This window comes from Pleurodeles waltl, chromosome 1_1 (genome assembly GCF_031143425.1).
Source record: "Pleurodeles waltl isolate 20211129_DDA chromosome 1_1, aPleWal1.hap1.20221129, whole genome shotgun sequence".
Taxonomy (NCBI): domain Eukaryota; kingdom Metazoa; phylum Chordata; class Amphibia; order Caudata; family Salamandridae; genus Pleurodeles; species Pleurodeles waltl.
In genome coordinates this window covers 599,549,359-599,572,286 of record NC_090436.1, presented here as the reverse complement: position 1 = coordinate 599,572,286, position 22,928 = coordinate 599,549,359, and positions in this window count along the sequence as shown.

The following is a 22,928-nucleotide window of genomic DNA, read 5'->3' as shown; positions in this document are numbered from 1 at the left end:
CTGATTTACCAGGATTGGTAAGATTTCTTGGACCTTCTAATTTCATTTTCTTAGTCATTTGGAGTGAAGGGTCAGGACTGATATATTGTATATCGTATCCTATAGGTGACTACCAGATGTTTGTCCTGATGAAGACCCCAGATGATTTATCTTTTTAGTGGTCAAAATGTGGACTGTCTTTGGGTCTACCTAGATCATGTAATGGTGGCTATTCAAACTCAAATGCTGTTCACATTGTGTTTGTTATTGTTTCATCCTTGGATATTGCCCCTCATGTATATATTTTAAATACTTGCATTTTTTTTATTATTTTCATTTATTTGTCTATGACACACTGATTTTCACTTTTCACTGCAAAGTTACTTGGAGCACCTTCTTGGCTAGCAGTCTCTGGAAATGTTTTGTTACAAATTAATACTTTGTGGCAAATACAGAATTTGAATGACTTACAGAATGAAGGTGCTGGGCAGTGGTCCTGAGGTTGAGAATGGTTATTCCATATTATAATCTCTATCCACAGCTATGGCTCCAACATCCAACATTCCAAAATACAACCATAAACACTAATGGAACTTTTGTCACTACACATTCTACATTCCATCACTCAACCCAAGATATCACACTTATGTTATAGGGGTGATTTGTTTCAAATGTTGGGAAAATCTGTATCTATTTGAAACCAATGTCAGTAGCTGCTTTTTATTTAAAAACTAGAGATCCCTGTAGAACAATTTTTTATCCGAAGCTGCCAGAGGGTTCGCACAGGTTAATCTGGAGTTTGCTTGTGCCTTACTATGACACCAATTGGGGTTGCTACATGACCAGGGCTCACACTCCAGTCAACCAACAGCCCAATTTCTCAGAGTGTTTTAGTTGAGGACTACAGTTATATTTGTAAACCATCTGAGTCTGTATGTGCTGCTTGTCTGGTTTTCTAGCTTGCTCTCAGTGCCCTTATATTTTGGAATATTGTAAACCAATTTAGTCTGTATCCCCTACTTGTATGACTTTCTAGTTTGCTTTCAGTACTCTTGTATGTCATTCTTATATAGACATTCAACTAGCATATCATTAATTTTAGCTCTGCCATGTATTCCAGTTTCTCTATCTATCTGTCTGTCCATCTATCTATCTTTGAAACTCTGTCTATATATATATTTGCAATTCTATCTATATAACCCTCTTTATCTATCTCTCTTTACACGCCTATCTGTCTGTCTGCAAGCCTCTCTATCTATTTGCAAAAAAGTCTTACAAAAATATTACAAAAAAGCTTAAGCAAAATCAAGTGGTTTGCAGCCACTGACAAATCGATTGGCTTTTTCGGTCTGTTGTTAGCAAAGAACTTTAAATTTTACTCGAGTTCTGTGTACAACATTGTTACTTATAGAGGTTTTCAGGGAAACGCCATCCATCATTCTGTTGTATCATTCACATTTTTCTTCCAGCCACTGCTGCATGCATCATGGGTTAGCACACTTCAGCCACTGATTGATTTCACTTTGAGTTACAGCATGTTTTCCTTTCACAAGGCACACACCCACACATAAAGTAGTTCCCTTCAGCAACAGGGACTCATCTGGTAATGTGTGCTTTTATGAAACAAAAAAACTATGACTGTCACTGTGAGGTGCTAGATACATTTGAGTTTGGCTCTCATACACTTCAGGCTTGCCTACTTGAGCACAGAATTAGAGTGCAATAAACTGCCCTTAATATATACGTGGTGTATTTCTTCCATTATGGCACGGGTATTACACACTGTTGGTAGCCTCTGTGTAGCTATGTTTCAGACAGAGTTCCTTCTGCTTTCTCAGTTAGCTACGTTTTGGCATGCAAGGTTCAGGAACTTCCTTCCTTGTGAAAAAAAAAAAAGGGGAGGTGACAAAGTTTATAATTTCTCCTTTTAGCTACCATAAATTCTGTTGAAAGATAGAACAAAAGATACACAAAAACAACTAGATGAAGAAGGGTTTAGTGGATGACCTGAGGTATGTTGTGCTTTCTGTGTGCTTACAAACATTACATACAAATTTCAGTTTCAGTAGTTTTATGTGTTGAACGGCATACAAAATGTATGTGAGTGATATATTTTACTATTAGTCAGCCATATTTGGACCCAGTCCTTAGGTTGCAAGGTAATGCACTAAGTTATGAGTGCATTATGAGCATTGTTATGCATGATTTTCATAGAGAGCCCTTAGCATGAATGATTGGATCCTAAATCCCGTAATTCACTGATACGTCATAGCAACTGTGGGTAACAGAACTTAATACCCTTTTATGCAACATCATAAAGAAATTCCAGGCTGCCCTGGTAGGGCTTCCTGGGAGCATGTCAGAGCAGCTCTGAAACCCGGAACAACATTTCTGGAGGCAAGAGAACAGGCGGCGTTGAGGATGTGTGGCAGGAGGCCAGGTATTGTTTTTTAACACTTTGGATATGGAAGAGTGGCCATAATATGTATAGCTCTCTCATTATTCCTTTGGCCCCGAGTTGTAGTTGAAAGCATGGACATATGAGTTTGGAGGCCATACATATTGTACAATTACAGATGAGTAAAAAGTATATTATGGGGCTGTTTTTCACCTTGGGGTTCTGAGTGACACCACAGACAACTCAAGCTTTTCTCATCTCATGGTTTTCTCAGGAGCTCAAAGAGTTAACCTAACTGTAAGAAACAAGAAAGGTAATGGAGAAAGGAGTATAATGAGGTAGAGAAGGAGAAGTATAAAGGTGCATTCTAGATTATAAGTGTCATATTGTGTCTGAAAAAACTACATTTTTCTCCAAACAAATACTGGCAGCTAAGAACTCCACCAAAGAGCTTTTTAAAACAGTGGAGTACTTACCTAGCCTCTCACCAAATTCTTTATCTATTGCTGACAAAGGGTTTTGCAATCAACTTGCTTGTGTAAAAAAAAGAAAAAAAAAAAATGAGGACATCTATAACAAGTTAACAATATGAAGGTGGGCCGTCCCTTTGGTGACAAGGTTCGATCGGCACCTTGCTCCCTAGTAAGCTTTCCGCTACTAACAGAGGGTAGAGTGGCCAAACTTATTAGTCAGGGTAAATTGGGTGTTCCCTTGGATCCATGTCCTCCAAACATTTTGCATGAGATCAAGGAAGTGATTGTACATCCGCTTACATTGTTATTTAACTCCATTTTGAAGTCTGGATCTTTCCCTCAGGCACGGAAGAAAGCGTTCATTCTCCCATTGCTGAAAAAGCCTTCCTTGGACAGTAAAGATGTAAAAAACTACTGCCCCTTCTTCCACCTTCCCTTGGTAGCCAAAGTGTTGGAAAAACACATGAATGCCACCCTGTCTGCTTAAGTAGAAACACATCAATTGTTAGATACTGCACAATTTGACTTTAGGTGCAATCATAGCACAGAATCGGACCTGGTGGTGGCGACCTATCAAGTGAGAAGTATTTTGGATAATGGAGGGAAGGCAGCTCTTATCCTATTGGATCTGTTGGTGGCTTTTGATACTGTTGACCATGAGATCCTTATCGCTTGTCTGAATAACCGTGGATTGAAGGATCTCCTCTACAGCTGTTTTCCTCCTTCGTTTCTCAGAGAGAACAATCTGTAGCAGTGTGAGATTCCAAATCTAAAATTTTCACCCTGATGTGTAGAGTGCCACAGGGTACATGTTTGAGCCCAACTCTCTAATATATTTGTGGTACCCTTATAACAGTATATTCGTTTGTTTGGTTTCTTCCCCATTTCTTATATTTCTTATGCTGATGATACTCAGCTTGTTGTCACTATTGCCAACAGCATAGAAGACACAGCACAGAGATTTTACAACTGTATGAAGGCTATTGTAAATTGGATGAGTCAAAACAGTCTGATGATTAACTCATCAAAAACTGAGGTACTTCTGTTTGGAAAAGATTCATCCACATGGAATCAGGATTGGTGACCCTTAATTTTTGGGTCCTCCTCCTACTCCAGTGAAAAATCTAGGTTGCCTTTTTGATGTGAGTCTGCCCTTTAGTGCAGAACTAAATAAATTAGTATCTTCCAGCTTTTATCTGTTGCATAAAATTAAGAAAATCCTCAAGTATATTCCCTATGAATTACAGAAAACATTGGTCACTGAATTGATTTTGTCCAGATTGGAATACAGTAATGCCTTACAGGTAGGTATACTTCTAAAACAAATTACCCAAATTTCAGTCTATCTCTGTCACTTCAAATGAGCTACACTGGCTGACCGTAAGGAAAAGAATCAAGTTCAAGGCGATTTGCCTTGTTCATAAAACTCTGTATGGAGCTGCACCAAAATATTTCAAGGAAAATCTTGCCTGGTACATTCTCAGTAGATCGTTAATATCTTCTGTTGCCAGATTGGTCAGGCATTGTAAATTCAGGAAATCTAGCTGGGGAGTCAGAAGATTAACAGTACTGGCAGCCCAACTGTGGAATAGCCTGCTCGGGAAACTCAGAAGCCAAGTGAATCTCATGAGTTTTAGAAAGCTGCTTAAAACCTGCTTTTTTCCCAGCTTAACTAAAGTGCGTTAGGAACTGGCTGGTTCTGGTTATGCTCCTTCAGCCTTTCAGGCCGGTGGAAATGCTCTGTTTAGTGCTAAGGCACCTTGGGGTGATCGTTCAGTCTACAAATAACTATCAATATCAATAAGCTTTGTTTTCGTTGTCTATTTAATGTCACTAAAAACATCCCCATAATTCACTTTTACTCATCTGTAATACTTAATGTAATTGTTCATTCAACAATACGTTGTGCCACATTTTACTTAATGAAACTCTTATACCTGTGTCACTCTTCTTTGAACATTTCACAGGGCGGTAGACGTCTCAGTTTGAATACATTGAACGTTTCAGAGCATAAAGCCTAATTATGTATTCAGTATCACACGTTTTTGTGAGGAAACTACTTTTCTCTGGCCATGTCGTTGTTAGACCTGAGGAAGTCACAATAGAAACTTAAATGAAATCTAAAGAAACATAATGTAGATACCTTCATCAAACCAACCTTAATTACTTACTGGTGTATCACTTGACTTACATATCGTTTCTTCTCTGGTGTTCCTGTGCATTCTGGACCTTGCAGTTAAAGCTTTGTTGTTAATTGATGCATCAATTTCTGTCAATTTAATGTATTTATAATGTACATATGTTCACTCAGAAATAGAGTCTTGGCACTATAGTGGAGCATAGGTAGGGGCAGGAACTACAGCAAATAGCGAAACCCCGATTTTTAGGTTTGGTGAAACTGAGGTGATTTGATTTCATTTACAACCAGTCTGGTAGGGAATTCCAAACGCAGGAACCCTGCACTCAAAACGACCTGCCATCACATGTAAGCAGTATGAGTTCTGAGAGTAAACTTAAGGCAGAGGGAAGGCAATACTTTTGTCCACAGTGCTTATCAGTTCATCATAGAAGGTTTAGAGAAAAAGAAAATGTTATAAAGCAAAGATAAGATTTTTTTTTTTTAAATCTTCTATTTTTATAAGTAACCAATGAATTTGAGCTGAGACTGAATCAAACCTTTTAAGGCTAAGCTACTGCCTTTTCAATCTGTCGAAGTCTCTTCACCATCTTCCATTGCATCAGGGGCGGCTCCTCCATTAGGGTGGATGAGAATCGCCCCCGCCAGCAGCAGAGCTGCACACCTTTCACCACAAAGGGATAATAAACTAGGCTTATTATCCCTTTGTGGTCGAAGGGGCGGGGCCACTAGGGGTGACGAGCACTGAGGGGAGTGAATTGTGCTGTCCCCTCAGAGCGCATGTATGTTTGGCCGGCCGTTAAGGCACAGAGCGATTAAGTGATTTGCCCAGAATCACAGTATGTTGAGTCAATGCCGAGACACAAACCCAGTTCCCTAGTTGTCAGCCCTGGCCGTTACATGACATCCTCTCCCCTCAATGAGGGGGTTGCTTTTCACCTCCAAACATCCTGCACTGATTTAAGGCATATTATACAGTGGCATGGGCTGCTGTGCAATATGTCCTAAAGTAAATAGAAACAAAGTGCTATAAAGCAGTCCACGCTGGTCGTGCCACAGTGCTTTGGTTTTACTTACTTTAAGCCAGGTTGCACAACAGCCCACATTGCTGTGCAGTATCTTAAAAATAATTTACAAAGTCAACTAGCACTTGCACAGTTGTTTGGCTTTGTTAATGTTTTTCAAAGCTGTTGCACAGCAGTGCTGGCTGCAGTGTAAAATCGCTTAAAGGTAAATAAAAAGTGCTATGATGTGGTCAGTGCTGGCTATGCACTAGTGCTTTGTTTTTATTTACTTTGAATCATGTTGCACAGCAGCTCGCCCTGCTGTACAACATTTCTAAAAAACATTAACCATGCCAATAATTCTTGCATAGGCGAAATCTTTTGGCTTTGCTATTGCTTGTTATTTTTGGTCCCATCACTGCTCACAGGACTCCAAAACGGCCCACATGCTGGCCCATTTCGCAGTTCCAGACTGTCTCAAAGCCAGGCCAACATTGGCTCTGCTTGTCTTTTACTGGTTCCTAAATTGGAGTATAGTTATGGCTGCCATGATGTGCACATACAAGGCTGGAAATGAGATAGTCCTTATCATGTGGTAACTGTAATTGCTTTTCAGTGTGAGCAAGTTTAATGGTTTAAATGTTATGTGCTTTGCTAACACTCAGCATGTTTCAGTTATTTTTATACACATCTATAAACACTTCTAAAGCAATATAGAGATTTCACCATTTGTAAAAGAAATGCATCTATTGTTAAATGCATTTGGGAACCGTTCATATGGATAAATACATCCAAGTCTTGAATTTTCATATGGAAAAAATTCACAAACTAAAAGTTTTTTTTTTTCTTACAGCTATATATTTTAATTTACCTGGATGCAAAAATATATTCTCGTGTGTACTTCTCCTCGGATGCCATTCTTCTTAAATGTCCCCTGGTATTACAGAAAACGCTCTTAACAATTTGCAAAGTTTAAAATTATACACCAGGTGGTGTCATTTGTTTTTGCACCAACTCCCCAATGCTGACATCATCACTTGTGCAACTGCAGCTGAACTTTGAGGAACTGTTCCCAGAGCTGCTGACAGGCCTTTATACCTCCAGTCCCCTCAGACTTCAGATTTAATTAGTGAAAATAGTTTGTCAAGCCATTATGGATTTCCCTTCGAATATCAGCTGTTTGTGTTTCACATTTTCTACATAAATTGTTTTCAGAATTCTGACCCAGGGGTGTTCAAGTCCACTTTATCTCGCTTCATTGTGGCGCTGACTAAGTTCTACAAATAATAAGAATGTAGCTCTATTATACTGAAGCTTGGGGCTGTGAGAAAACTAGAAGTTAAATAAAAATGTACGACGTGTCTCGTTAGTAAGCAGTATCGAAAAAAGATTTTATTAGGAATCAAGGGATAGGCGGTATTTATAAACATTTTGAGCCAAATCCACCAATTGAATATGGAAAGTTCATGCAGAGATCTCTGCCTCCCCCTGAGCGTCTTTCCCTACTCATTGGATGTCACAAACATTCCCAGGATTATGCATGGAAAGTTGCGCTAGTGCAGGTTTCCAGGTGTAACCCTGGGATAGTCATTTGATCTTTCAAACTGGATCCTATTCCTGCCACGTGGAGATCTCCATAATGGAGAAGTTGTACTGCATGTGGAATAGGATCTCCTGTGCAAAGGCATGTTTGTGTTTTTTAATATTTATGGGAATTTTTCCCTCATGAAAAAGCCCTTCTTCTACACCCCCAGCAAATCTAGTGGTGCTCTATTTCCATGGCCATCATGTAAAAGCAGTTATGGAATCCCTGTGCTGGATTCATTTTTGACCCTTTCTAGGATGGAAAGGGGATGGATCGGAGTTTGGGAATGCCCACAAACTTAGACATTTGGGAATGTTCCCAAACTTCCAAAGCAAACCACACTTTAGAACATCCCTTTCTCGCACCTTGAGTGGGATATACAGCTGTGGAATTCTCTGCGCTCGTGGCAGAGAGGTCTACACCGGTAACTGGATTTACCCATCCCAGGAGTCCAAGGTAAAATTAGTGTAAAATGAATTTCTGTGACTAAATTTAAATTTATGAAAAGGGCCCATTGTTTGTAATTACTTTTTTCTGTTTGACTATTAATATCAATGTTTTCATTTTTTCCTTCATCCATTTACGTTACAGCTTATTTGTATTTTTCACACACAGATGTAATTCATATGCTAGAACTCATGGCTCAATCTCCTTCAAGAATCTATTTGTGTTTGACCACATGGTCATAGGTTAAAAGAACGGCAGGCCCACTCTCATTCTCTTTCATTGTGAGAAAATACTAAAATAACGTACGTGATTGTAAATTGCTCACTTAATTGAGCTTTGTTTTTAAATTTCACTTATGTGAAGATTGCTGACATTTCAAGTTATTTCAAATCCACTCATATAAATAATTTGCCATCGTTCAAACCGTCTGGTGGGTGTAAATCTAGGGCTTATAATGTAGCTGTACTAATGTAAAAAATCGGTACTGAGGGCAACCTTTGATGCGTTGCTGTTTTATTCTTGAAAGTGAGAACAGTATAAAATACCATAAGATGGCTTTTACTTTTAAGAATTTGGTGTTGTGGATCTTCATTGCAAGTCAAGAAGGCAGTCATCCTGACCTTGACTCAAGCAGTTGCTGCAGTTCCATGAACCTTGCTGTCTGCAACAATGTTAGTAGCTTGAATGAAGCTCTCAGCTTCTCAACAAACTTGGACAACTCTTATGGTTCCAACAATCTATATATCACTGACCCTTCCCTCTACCACTGCATTTAATTAGGGGAAAAGGGTATGTGCCAACCTTGGCATATTCGTGCGATGCTGCACCTAGAACAATACAAGTCAAAGGGGCTACTTGAAGTCAAAGACCAAGGAAACGTTTTCTTCATTTGCTAAGAGCAGGAAATGTACTGACTGGTTTGTCAGCTATCATTAGGTTCTTCTGTGAAGAATCTTTAGGGGGGAAATAATAAAATGGACTCAGTAAAAGGATGTTGGTGCTCTGCAAATTCCCCCCAAGAGGAATGCAAGCAGGTATTGATTGCAGTACTACCAACTCCATTTGTACTGCCCCCATGTACTGAACTTCCTAGCATTACGGGAAGCACGACTGCTTAGGAGCCATTGGTGGTATTCCCCCTAATAACATTTTGGAACTTGACACTGCATTTCAAATCCCAGTTTTTCAACAATTGTTGCATAGTCAGATATCCTACAGGCAGTCCATCATATAATCTAATTAAATATTCCAATAGTAGAGTCTACCAAAGGTCATGGCATGAATTCATTATTTTCTTCGAAGCAAATCATGCATATTTATAGGATACAATTGTGAGACTAATAGAAAGTGCTGGATGTGAGACCCGTGCACTTGTTTTATCACAAACATTTGTTGTACTATGTCTAAAGTTTCATCTGAATTTCCCCCTTTTAACATGGATAATTTGGTCGCTGATAACAAGGGAGCCCTCCTACAAGCAGATCTAGTGCTTTTCCCATTCATCCTTTGGGTTCCCAGAGATTAGAAAGAGCCTCTGTTGTTTACGTCACGACGGAGCTGTGAAGAAAGTAGCTTCCCTCAATTCCTTTGCACGGTCCTTTGTTGACGTCAGCATACACTGCATGTTGGGAAAGCAAAGGTGATACTCACAGATCTGCATTTCATGCTTATTATTTTAAAGGAGTGTGAATACTCACAAGCATTATGTGCATATGTTTTGCAGTAATGATTTTCAAGAATGGATGAGTGCACGCAAAAAATAGTTCACAATCATTTTCTGTGCACCCATCATTAGGGTTACTCTCAGATAAATCCAAAGCCTTTTTGTATGAAACAAAGAGTTCAAAATGATGGACAGCACAGATAAACAAGGACAGTCCAAACCCAGAATTACCAATACCAGTGGTATCAGTAATTATGGGTCGCAAGAAAACAGCTGTTTTTCCATCCTGATCCTGCTCATAGAATTACTGGGATGGATCAGAATTACCAAACTCAATTCCAAATTCATGGGACATTCCTACCTAGATAGTTCAACACCCTTCTGCTGCTGAACTGTCCAGAGTGGAGTGGTCTTGTCAAACTTGAGAGGGAGAAAAATATTCTGAAATTGTGCTGCATGTTCTCCTTAATTCAATGGCAGAGTAAAAAAGTTCAACTCTCTTTAATAGTTGAGCCTATTCCCACTGTGTTTTCATATGCCAGTGTATTTAGAAAGGATGATAAACCTCTCCTACCGTAGTGTGGCTTGCTTCAACACTGGGCTCCCATCTAGCACTGGGCAGCATCCATGAGTACAGTTGACATATTATTATTCTTTGTCATGTTTAGGGGTTCTCTGTCTAAAGCAGAATTTGAACTCACTCCATATACCTTTATTACCTTTGTTCTAGTGCTGGACATATCTTTAAAATTATGTGAGGTTGCACTAGTGACGTTGTTGACTCAGAACCACAAGTTTAAAATCAAGAGGGGCCAGAGATTGACTGCTATCTCTATTCTGTCAACACGTCCCACCCTATTTAAAGTATTTGCAAAGTACTGGTTACCTTACTCAGTCCGAGAGGTCAATGATGGTGTTCTTATGAATTCAGATTCACTGGAGCACTCTCTCAGGTGATGAGTGTAATGAAGCATGAACATTCTCCCTATTAAAAGACAGCCTGTATGGGCTTCTCAGTTAACAGTATGGATTCCTATATTGCAGAGTCTCATCTGATACCTGGCCAGGATACCCATCATGCTTCAATTAAAAACATTGTGGATAATACAGCGAAGCCTCAATATATTTATTTTGATGGTATGCAATGGCCTGGTTCTCCAACACTACAAAAGTCAGAAAAGATTCATTAAGTTTGTTTGTGTCCTTTATTTGTGAAAACTAGACCCTCCTCCTCATCCGAGAGGCAGCTCTTCTGTTTATACATTAATCGAGACAGAAGATGAAGTTACGCTGTGTCCTGAAGTTACTTGTGACGAATTACATAGGTTTGATTTGAATCCCAGTTGTCCTATTTCCATGATTTCTGGTTCTTATCACTGTGGCAGTTCAGGGCATTCATGGACTGGCAGAGACAGACCTAGGACATTCATGAATGTAATTGATTAATTGGGTTATTTCTACTTGGTCTCATACCTTTGATGTAGGGTGTGCCTCATTGTGGCTCCAGACCTACAGAAACATGTCCGAATGCTCACCTAGAAGTTATTGCGCACTCAGATACATTGCTTCTGTCCCCTCTCCTGTTCCCCAGACACCGGGCTAATGGCAGAAAATCATCAGAAGTGTTACATAATCTTTATGCAGGGAATTCAAAATGCTGATGAAGGACACTTGGATTTCTTCGGCTATGGTACTTTAATGTTGTATCTTCTAGAAGGGTATGTTAGAAGGATAGAGTTTTAACCTTATTCTGTGATTCCATTGATCCTGTCCTTCGAGAAACTAGAGCAGGTATGAATGGTCATAAATCCTGGTTGACTAGAATTGGGGGATAACGGCCTGTGATTAAATATTATGACCCTCTACTGGCTATACTGTCTATTACCAGCCACAGAGCCTCCAGGTTCAATTGAAACCTGTTAAGTTTGTTGACCCACAGGGCCATGTCTTTTCCGACCCCAAAAAAGTTTTCCTTTTTTTCTCCTCCCCCTATAACTTACTAGTAAAGGTTGACTCTCTACCGGTATGAATGAGTTTGGTGGCATGGGCCTTTACCACTACTATCAGCCTGTTGTGGTGACTTCTGACCATTGATTTATTCATTCCTCCCTTACTCCTGTCAGGGAGACCCAATCCTTGGGGTCTGCGCATGTTCCCAACATGTCCACCACAAGACAGCTCCAAAACTCTGATAGAAGTATCACAGAGCCTAAGAGGGTCCAAGTGGAGAAAAGGGGACAAGGAAGGGAACAGCTGGGAAGGAGACCTGTAGGAAACAAAGGTTCAACAACACAATATCAAGATACAATCACATTGAGGTTCATAAGAACTCTCTTTTGAAATCTAGGGTTCAGTGATACTCGGAACATGAAATAACACTCTGTTGAGTCTAGAGTTCAATGATACTTGGAACATGACATAACACTGTTGAATCTAGAGATAAATGATACTCGGAACATGAAATAACACTCTGTTGAATCTAGAGCTCAATGATACTCGGAACATAAAATAACACTCTGTTGAATCTAGAGTTCAATGATACTCGGAACATGAAATAACACTCTGTTGAATCTAGAGTTCAATGATACTCGGAACATGAAATAACACTCTGTTGAATCTAGAGTTCAATGATATTCGGAACATGAAATAACACTTAGACTGAAGAAACATTAATGGCCCAGAACTAGACTCTTAACTAGGCCTCAAGAAATCTAGGTACCTGGAAAAGAATCAAGAATGGTTAATACAATGTTTCATATGGACTTTTCATGAGTTGTTACATACTGTCTAGGAATACAAGAACCTTCTAGAACTCTCAGAACAAACACTGCCTCATTACATGAGGACAAAAGGCAATCCAAACATTCCCTGGAAAACAACAGGAATTGTACTAAGGACTTAACATACACATAGAATGTAACATCTTGAATTTAACACCTCTGCAGAAAATTCAAGGGCCCTGGATAATTGTGTGCACTTCAGGAAACACTACACATCAAAGTTTTGATTGCCATGAAATGATCGCGCACATTGTAAGCGATTTCAACATCAAGATTTAAATACGGGAAACGAATCGCGCACGCTGCCGATTCCAACAAGTACATGCAAATGCCATGAAATGATCGCGCACACTGTAAGCGATCTGAATATCAAGATTTAAATGCGGGAAATGAATCGTGCACACTGCCGATTCCAACAAGTACATGCAAATGCCATGAAATGATCGCGCACTCCGTAAGCGATCTGAACATCAAGGTTTAAATGCGGGAATGAATTGCGCACACTGCAGATTCCAACAGGAATATGCAAATGCCATGAAATGTTCGCGCACTCTGAAAACGATCTGAAACATCAAGATTTAAATGAGGGAATGAATCGCGCGTCTTGCCGATTCGAATGCCACCATGCAAATGCCAAGAAATGGTTGCGCACAATGAATATCAAGAGTTAAATGCAAGGAATGAATTGCGCGTCTTGCCGATTCGAATGCCACCATGCAAATGCCAAGAAATGGTTGCGCACAATGAATATCAAGAGTTAAATGCAAGGAATGAATTGCGCGTCATGCCGATTCGAATACCAACATGTAAATGCCAGAAAACCACAAGCACATTCACACGCACAAGGAAAATCTTTCAACATGAAAGCTAGGCCCAAAAACTCGAATGCATTTGAAAATGGGATCAGGGGCCGAGCCCGACCTCCGTCATACCGCCCTGTTCAAGGATCACCAATACAATGAAGGGCAAGGCCTGGAAAGTTAAAATAGGCTTCCGGAACAGGAGCTCAGGAAGTTGCTGCTGCTCTGCACCAGGACCTCTGAATAGTGAGCACGTGGAGCTGGGCTGGCTCCCTTATATAGAGTCTGGCCCAGCCCACAAACCACACCCAGTCATGCTGCAGGGAAAGCTTCTAGAAGGTCCTAGAAAGGGACCACACCCTGATACACTCTGTAAGCCTGCAGCAATACTTTGCAAATGAACATTATTTGCAAACATCATTAATAGTGGTTTCAAGGTAAAACTCTGCAATGCAAAAGGTTAAGAAACTGCATATAAACACAATGCATGAATTATGCTCTTGCATAAAGACTGTGTTTTTGCATTTTAGTCGCCCGTAGAGCGCACACTGCCCTGATGTTGACAACTCCAATGAATGTCAGATGCCAGGAGTCAACCCCTCTGTACTGTATGCTTGATGAACTCTCTCTAGTGATAGCATGTACACTTGAAACGCATTCGCAGGTAGTGAACTGAGTGATCTGTATTAGATAAGCCATCTATCTTTGGTGTAGTGTTGTGTCCTTTACTTCATACCCACAACACTCTCAGAAAACAAGTCCTAGGTTGTAAGAACTTGGGCCCATATTTATACTTTTTTTGCGCCGCATTTGCATCATTTTTTGACGTAAATTTGGCACAAACGTACAAAATACAATCATATTTTGCAAGTTTGCACCGCTTTTGTGTCAAACAATGGCGCAAACGCGGCGCAAAAAAAGTATAAATATGGGCCTTGGTGCCTATATTATCCCAACATGGCCGCCACACAAATCTAATGTGGCTGCCTTTTCCATCTTTCATGAGAGTCAATCAATCAAGCAGGGATTTGTAAAGCGCGGCTACTCACCCATGAGGGTCTCAAGGAGCTGAGGGGAGACAGGGAGGGTGCTGAGGATCAGTTGAAGAGCCAGGTCTTGAGGTGAACTGTGACAGGGTGGGGGATTGGCTAAGGTGGATGGGGAGGGTGTTCTGGGTCTTGGCGGCGATGGCTGCGAAGGATCTTCCTGCAGCTGTGTTTTTTTGGAAGCAGGGGATGTTGGGGAGGGCCTTGTGGGCGGAGTGGAGTTGTCTGGCGGGAGTGTAGAAGGAGAGTCTGTGGTTGAGATAGGCTGGTCCAGTGTCGTGTAGGGCCTTGTAGGCATGGGTCAGGAGCTTGAAGGTGATTCTCTTGTTGATAGGCACCCAGTGTAGGTCTCTCAGAAGGGCAGAGGTGTGGCTGTGTCGTGGGGCGTTCTTGATGAGACACGCAGAGGCGTTCTGGATGTGTTGTAGTTTTTTCTGGGTCTTGGTGGTGGTTCCGGGATAGAGTGCGTAGTCGAGGCGGCTGCTGAAGAGGGCCTGAGTAACTATCCTTCTGACTTCGGAGGGAATCCACTTGTAGATTTTCCTAAGCATGTGCAGGGTGTGGAAGCAACCCGATGAGACAGCGCTCACCTGTCGGTTCATTGAGAACGATGAGTCTAAGATGACGCCGAGGTTGCGGACGTGGTCGGTGGGGGTAGGGGCGTGCCCGACGGGAGTGGAGGTGGAGCCGATGATGAGGACTTCTGTTTTGTCCGAGTTCAGTTTGAGGCAACTATCTTTTATCCAGGCGGTGACTGCTCTCATTCCTTCGTGGAAATTGTTCTTGGCGGTGGTCGGGTTGTTGGTGAGTGAGACTATCAGTTGGGTGTCATCGGCATAGGAGACAATGTTGAGTGCGTGGATTCTGACTATGGCGGACAGTGGGGTCTTGTAGAGGTTGAAGAGGGTGGGATGCAGCGAAGATCCTTGGGGGATGTTGCAGCTGATCTTGGTGGCTTCCAAGAGAAAGGGGGAGGAGTCGGACCTTCTGCGCTCTGCCTGCGAGGAACGAGGAGAGCCATTGCAGTCCTGAGTCTCAGATGCCGGCGTCATGGAGACAGGTGCATAGTGTGTTGTGTGAGACTGTTTCGAAGGCAGCAGAAAGGTCCAGGAGGATGAGGGAGATGGTCTTGCCTCGGTCGGGGAGGGTGCAGATGTTGTCTGTGGTGGTGAGGAGGGCAGTCTCTGTGATATGGTTGCTTCTGAATCCTGTCTGAGAGGATCCAGGATGTTGTTGGCTTCCAGGAAGGTGATGAGTTATTTGTTGACTGCCTTCTCGATGACTTTGGCCGGAAAGGGGAGCTGGAATATGGGCCGGTAGTTCTTGAAGTCTTTTTGGTCAGCGGTGGGTTTCTTCAGTAGACCGTTTGATCTTGGGATGTTTCCAACTCTCTGGGAAGGTGGCAGTTTCGAAGAAGTGGTTGATGGTATGCTAGAGTTTGAGTGCGATGATGTCGCTGGCTTTGTTGAAGATGTGGTGAGGGTAGGGGTCTGTGGGAGCTCTTGAGTGGATGGTTGCCATGAGGTTGCGGGTCTCATTGTCGGTGTTGTTCCAGCGGAGGAGGGCGGGGGGTGTGGTGACACTTTGGTCAACAGTCTGGTGGTGAGAGCCGTGGGAGGGCCCTGGGTGGTGAAGCTGTCGTAAATTTTTGTGATCTTGCAATGGAAGTATTTGGCGAGGTTTTCACAGAGTTCTTGCGACGGGGGATGTCGGTGGAGTTGGGGTTGGTGAACTGTTTGATGATGGTGAAAAGTTCCTTGCTGTTGTGGGCATTTTTATTGATGTGTTGTTGCAGGATGAGTTTTTTGGTGGTCCTAATGAGCTGGTGGTGATGTTTGGCAGCGTTTTTGAAGGGTGGGCTTTTTAGCAGGATTTGAAGATCTTGACAGCCATTTTCAATAGTCTAAGTAATTAAACCACACACATTCTCTGCTGTCACTTCACATCAGTAGAATGTGTCACAAGCAGGCCTGCAGAGCTTCCTGGAAGCAGGCCCTGTTCCTGACTACCCTGTAGACATAACACCACTCAGCCCCTTCATCCACATACGTCTTTTATGCTGGATAAGGACTTCTTTAAGGGCAACAGGATTTGTTTGTTGCATAAGGTCTATGCTGTTGACTTTAGCAATGGGCATAGGTGGGCATGTGTTAGAAAAGTACACAGTAATGTGACAGAGCAAAGTAAGCATTTTCCTCTACATGCTTGTTACTAGAGACAGGTTGACTTCTACGTTTACTGATGAAGTGATAACGAGAAAAATAATTTGCATCTATATGTATGTAACTGGAGACACTGACTATTATTATTGCCTTGGGCCTACGGAGAGCAAAAAGTAAATGATACAACCTCTTACAAATATGTGCATGTGCGTTTTGTGATTCTGTTGGCTGATATCAAACTGTGGGACCTGGTAAAAGATGTGCACTATTTGCGATTAAGAAGCAGCCTTATGGACTTTTCTGTTATAGTTATGAAGGACTAAATACACTGAGAATAGCAGGTACTCACACATTCTATAGGCATTTTATTAGGAAATATTAATAGTGTGCAAAAACCACCTTCTTGAGCTGGCTACATCTAATGTGTTCTCATTGAATACACTCTCAACCTGAATGAAAGCACATCAGTGAGGTCTTTATTACAATCAATAACAGAGTAAATCAAGCCTACAAATTCTGATCGGTGGGTTTCGCCTAAAATTCCCTGGGAGGAGTTATAGAGTTCAAGATGAATTCACAGAAAAATAGCCACTCTAACAGTTTTGTTTTATTTTCATAGCCCAACAAGTGACATCTATTTACTTTGTTTTAGTTGTTCTTATTTTAGTTAATTTTTCTTCACTATATCCCTTCCACGGGATAAATAAGCCTCTCAATGTTTCTACGTATATCAGCGATAGTCAGGCAATCATGGGTGACAGTAGGACCCATGCTTTTTCTGCAGTTGTGCAAGGAGAAAAGTCTCCAAACAGCAGGTACATGATCCTTCTTCAAGAGTAGAGGCTTGAAATTTGTAAATTAATTGATTGTTTTTTCATATAAGAAAATCGTGTTGAAGACTCTCTACTAATTGGGTTCGCTTCAAGAAAGCTATGGGAAGGGTGCGCTTCTCGATTTAGCACATCATATCAGGGTGCCGAGTATGAAGATAACATCCTAGCGTGAGATATTGAGACTAGGAGACTATTCCTGTTTCGCATTCAGCAAGCGATGGCTATCTTTTTTTTATACAAAGTATTTTAGTGTGGAATTTAATAAATACAGAGTAAGCATCTTGCATAACAGCACTAAAGTAGCACAATGTGAAGCAAAGGTAATGATCAGCATGTGCTTTCACCCTTGCCCCAGTCGATCTAAACTTCCCCTCCCCTCATGCAAGCACTGAACTCATACGTCATCTGAAGTCAGAGTCCAGGATTCCTTTACATAGTCCACCACATCAATACACCAGTTATTAACCGAAAAGGTCTAGGATCCTCCATCTAGGGGAGGGTGCTAGAGTTGGGACACCCTCTGACGTACTCTTCTCCAGACTTCCACTGTAGTTCAAAGGCTACCATGTTACCTGCTAATCTTGCCATAGCCAACACATCCACAATCTATGGTGCCAGCCTACGGGGCCACTGTGAGATGGATGTCTGTCGTCTCCCAGAGGAATGCAAAAGCCATTTTAGTAGCCGGTAGACACTGCAGGGACAAATACCACTCCCTTGCAGACATTCATTTAATACTGTTCAGCCTCATACCTAAAATCATTGGAATCATTACTTTTAGAGTTTTTTTTTAATTACATTTTTGATATACAACATCATATGACCAACAAGCAAGGGCAAGCACCTAGTATCTCCATCAATATGTCTGAGTTGTTCTGTGCAACACCATACAAACTGGAATCCTGTTGCGTTCACTTCTGGTTTCAATGCCAATCATTCTGTACTAATCACACATATATGCAGAATTGGCAGGAGCTCTCGTTCCCCTGCCGGCCACATGTGTAACAGGGAGGGAAGAAAAGGAAGAAGGGAGAGTGTTAAAGGAATGTGCATGCACTCTATATCACTTACACGTTCATAAGTGTACATTGAAGTTCTTGTAGCATGCACACATCAATCACATCATGTTGTAAATATGGCGACATTAGCCTTATTTTTTTTGCATTATTCAGGCCCCTCACATTCCACGATCAGCATCTCACTAAAGGGAAATCACCGGATACCGTCATGTATTCCTCTCTGCCTCATCCCTGCAATATCACAGGTACCAGCCTCACGTGTGCGCACACAGATAGGAGGGAAAACCATATCAGGGAAACAATCAGAAAAAGTTGTGCCCAACATCTCGCAAATGTCAGCCCCCCACAAGAGCCTGCCCACCCTACTCATACTCATAAACAAACCCCGATCCCAAAAGTACAAACAATCAGTAGGACTCATCCAACGAGGCGTTGGTGGGACCGTATGGCCCACCCATTGAAGGATGGGTCAGCAGGAGAACCTGCAGCCTGATGTGTCCATGGGCTAGGTGACGCCCATCATCAAAAACCACCTGTGCCATTAGCCTCAGAGGTCCGTAGCACTATGACTCCGAGTCAACAGGCATGTTGTGCATTATTCATTATCATTATCGCTGAGGTGATAACCCCCTCCACCGTTTTCAGGGTCACGAGATTGGGCCAAGGTGCATTTTAGCGAATTTAGCCACTTTTTTCAGGTCCGTTAAAGAAGTGTAGTTTGCCGTCATGTTGGCCTCTGAGCTTAGCAGGATAGATTAGAGAGTATTTAGCATCTGTTTGATTTGATGTGCGTTTAAAAAGCATGAATGTCCTACGTGCTGCCTGCACGCCGGGGAATAATCCAGGAAAATGCTAAGTGTTTTGTTATTGTATTTAAGTGGTTTGCAGTCACGGGTGAGATGCAGCACTTTGTCTCTGTCTGTCTGGGGTGCCCAGAGGTGGCCTGGGGCCCAATGATCTGTGTGCTCGCTCCACCACCAGAATCTGAGAAAGCGCATCCGGAAAAGGCGTAGTCAGCATAGTCTCTACATAGTCCTCCATTCTGCAGAACGCAGATGTTGTTTCTGCGTGAGCGGGCCTCCAGATCCTCGTTCTTGTTTTGAATGATTCCCAACACATGCTCCATCTGGAGAAAGGCTATTCCCTTCACTGTGCCGTCTATTCTCCAGATCCGAGGTTCGGGACTCCACCTGTTCTAAGGGGGTATCATGGTCATCCACTCTGTCCTTCAAGCAATCCACCGAGATCCGCCCCGTACAGCCAGTACAGCCGTCCCAGGTCTGCCGTCCTCGTTCCTCCACTGGCAACCTCTCCCCCCTGCTCTGCCATCATTTCTTCACTTCGTTTGGCCCGTTGCAGGTTTCTTTTCCACCTGTCCAATCTTCTCTTCCTGTCCAGGATGCAAGATCGGCCAGGGACTGCGGTACAACCAGAAACACGAGTCTGCTCCACAGCCCCCAGGCTGCGTCGCTCCCACAGTGTGTCCACCGACAGGCACACCAGCCCCACCCCCAGCTGGAGGTGGCTGGCGAGACGTCACTCCTCCCGAGTCCAGCACAGCCTGGGCCCGGGCTCACCAGCTCTCCCTCCACAAGGTCAGTTGCGGGCTCCTCTCTGCAGCCAGCAGGACCTCCTTAATCTCTCATCGCCGCTTCCTAGGCCCTCAGCTGACGTCTCAGAGCAGCCCGCCACCTTGCCTCCCAGTCAGCCTGCAGCCTCTGCAGCACCTCCGCAGTGGCGTATGTCCATTAGCAGAAGTTCCTCCTCTGGGTCGCCCATGAGCTCATGTGCTTGCTTCTCATTCAGATTCCGCAACGGGTTGCCTCCATAGCGCGGATAAATGTCAGATTTATTCTCCTGTCTTGCGGAGCCTCACTCAGTGACAGCCATCTTGCGGGTCGGCCAGACCACGCCCCCCATTACTTTTAGAGTTAAAGGCAATGGGAAGGTCCAAACGCTGTGTAGAGTGGATGACACCTTCGTCCAGTCGGTGAGTGCTTCGGGCACCCCAGCCTCATGTATAGCATGTCACCCACCTTTCCATGCCACCTCCCCTACATTGCAGACTCCATCAGACACATCTTGTGTATCTTTTGGGAAGTGTAGTGCAATACATACATTGTCTTCAAATAGATCTCCCTACTTTTCGTGCTGCTAGAGCAGTCATATAGATCCCTATGAATGCTTCCTTTTCACCATTGTGTGATGGTCAGGCCCTTGTATTTTCCCCAGGTTTTCATGTGAGGACAATTCACATTCAGCTGCGCAGATAAAGGAATAGTAAAAGAGGCACGATCATCGTTTTTGAACCTATTAGCGTGTCTAGTGCTGTTTTAAATGTGATTTTCTTTCTGGTGGCTCTTTCCGTAACTGAGAGGTGAAGTACCAATTGCTATATATAAGAATAGTGAAATATTTTATTTTAAACCAGATGAAATTCCTGCTTGCAAAGGTTTTAAAAAAATGAACCTTTGAACATGTCAGATATCTTACTACATCTCCCTTTCTTCTATCTATCAAATGGGGCAGATTGTGAAGCTGGAGCGAACCTTTTGGTAGAGTGAATTGGAATAAGGGAGGTGGGGAAGGATGATTTTAACTGACACAAAGTCAGTTAAGTTTAGTGGTTACTGGGGTTCAAAAGTATGTGTTTGAGGGGGTGGGCACCATCATTCCTGTGTAGCTAAATTGTGTTCCACAGGTTTTTTTTTTTTACAATCACATGGGCCCTACAGTCCTGTGCTTTTTCTAATTTTACTTTTTACTATTCCTTGATGACCCTAATGTAGCTACCAGGTAGTACCTGTGAAAGTCTGGGAGAGCTAAACCTTCTCTGTCCTTTGTGTGCTGTATTAGGTGAAGGGGCAGTCTTGGCTCTCCACCTTCCCACATAATCTTAGAAATTATCTGATTTAAAGAAACAAGGCATTCTGTTCTAATATCAGAAGAGATGGTCAAAGATAGAGATATCTAGGAAGGATATTACTTTTTATTGTGTATCTGAGCCCTATCCAAGAAAGGAATAAATTGGTTCAAGAGTCCAGATCTTTCCTAAAAGATTCAATCATCAGGGGGAAATTAGCTGTTAGAAATTGGTTTGTTGGGTGACTGGGGTGGTAAATCGTAGGCAAACAGCAACCAAAATCCTAGTCAGGGTCAATGTCAAACAAACCCTAAACTAACCTTTGCGGACCCTCTGGCAGTCAGGCTTAACTTAGAGGCTCTGTGTAAAGTATTTGTGCAACACTTTAAACAGTAAAACAGTGAAAACACCACACAAAATGAATCCACACCAGGTGAGCAAGGCCAAAATGACAAAAATCCAATAAGTAGAACCGGACTCATGAATATTTAAAGAATAACATGTAAAATAGTGCTTAAAAGCAAGAAACGCCAGCCTGGGTATCTGGGTGCACTGGACTGGAACAAAGTCAAAAGTTCAGGCCGACTGTGAAAAAGTGCGGGCCAGCTACAGGTACCCAGTTAGGCCAGCTGAGCCAAAGTACCTTAAATCCTAGGTGTGGAGCATTGTGTCTGTTCCAAACCACTCAGTAGAGGTGATGAGTCGATTCTGCTCCATGCAACAGCGGGGATGTGTCGGATCCGAGATGTAGCAATGCTGCGTTGTGAGGTCTTGCAGTGTCGATGTCCAGGATCCAGGCAGTGGGGCGTGCGATGTAAAGACCGTTGACAAGGATACGTTGTGCAGTCGAGGCGATGCATTGATTCCAATGAGTGAAAAATTCAGGGCAGACCCAGCCGACAACCAGTAAGGTGGAGGGGAGTCACCATAGGAGTGCTAGTTGGGCCCAGAATGAGAATAATGCAAGTGTATTGCACAGTGGCCCTGACCATAAGAGCCAGTTGCAGGCCGCAGGAGCTTTGCAGGCCCAGTAAAAGGCTGGTTCCTTTGGGAACTCAGGGGTAGGGGCCCTGTGAGGCACAGTGAGAGGGTGCCCTCATTTCCTCCTGGATGGACCTGGGTCCCGCTGCATTGCAGTTTTGGTGTTGTCGTCAAGGCTGCCGTTGATGGGGATGGGAGGACTTTGCACCAGGAAAGCCATTGTAGTGTCGGTTCAGTAGGTGATTGCTGGTTCTGTTCCTTGCAACAGTGTTGATGCATTGATTCTTCTCCTGCAGCAAAGCATGAATTGGCTCTGCTGGAGCAAACACCTAGGCCCACATCCAAGGGTCCAGGACTGGGGGGGCACCACTTGGCAGAGCAGACTCACAGATGGCAGAGTTCAGGTGCAGGGTGATTGGAAATCTTGTATGTCCCTTAGACTTCAAATCAAGAAGCCAGCTCGCTAGCCCTTGCAGTCACTTCTGGGTTCAAGTGATGTAGGCCCAGTCCTTCTCACCCAGGCATGGAAGCAGCAGGGAGCAGAGAAGCACAGCAAGACAGGGGTCCAGCAAAGCAGCAGTACAGCAGAGTGGCAGGCATTTGGCAGCACAGCAGTCTGTCGTCCTGGCAGAGTATCCACAGGTTCAGCTGTGTACTGAGTTGGTGGGGTCAAAGCTGCAGTACTTACACCCATTTGGGCCTTTGAAGTGGGGGAGACTTAAAGGACAGTGCACATAGAACCTGCCCTTCTTGCCCTT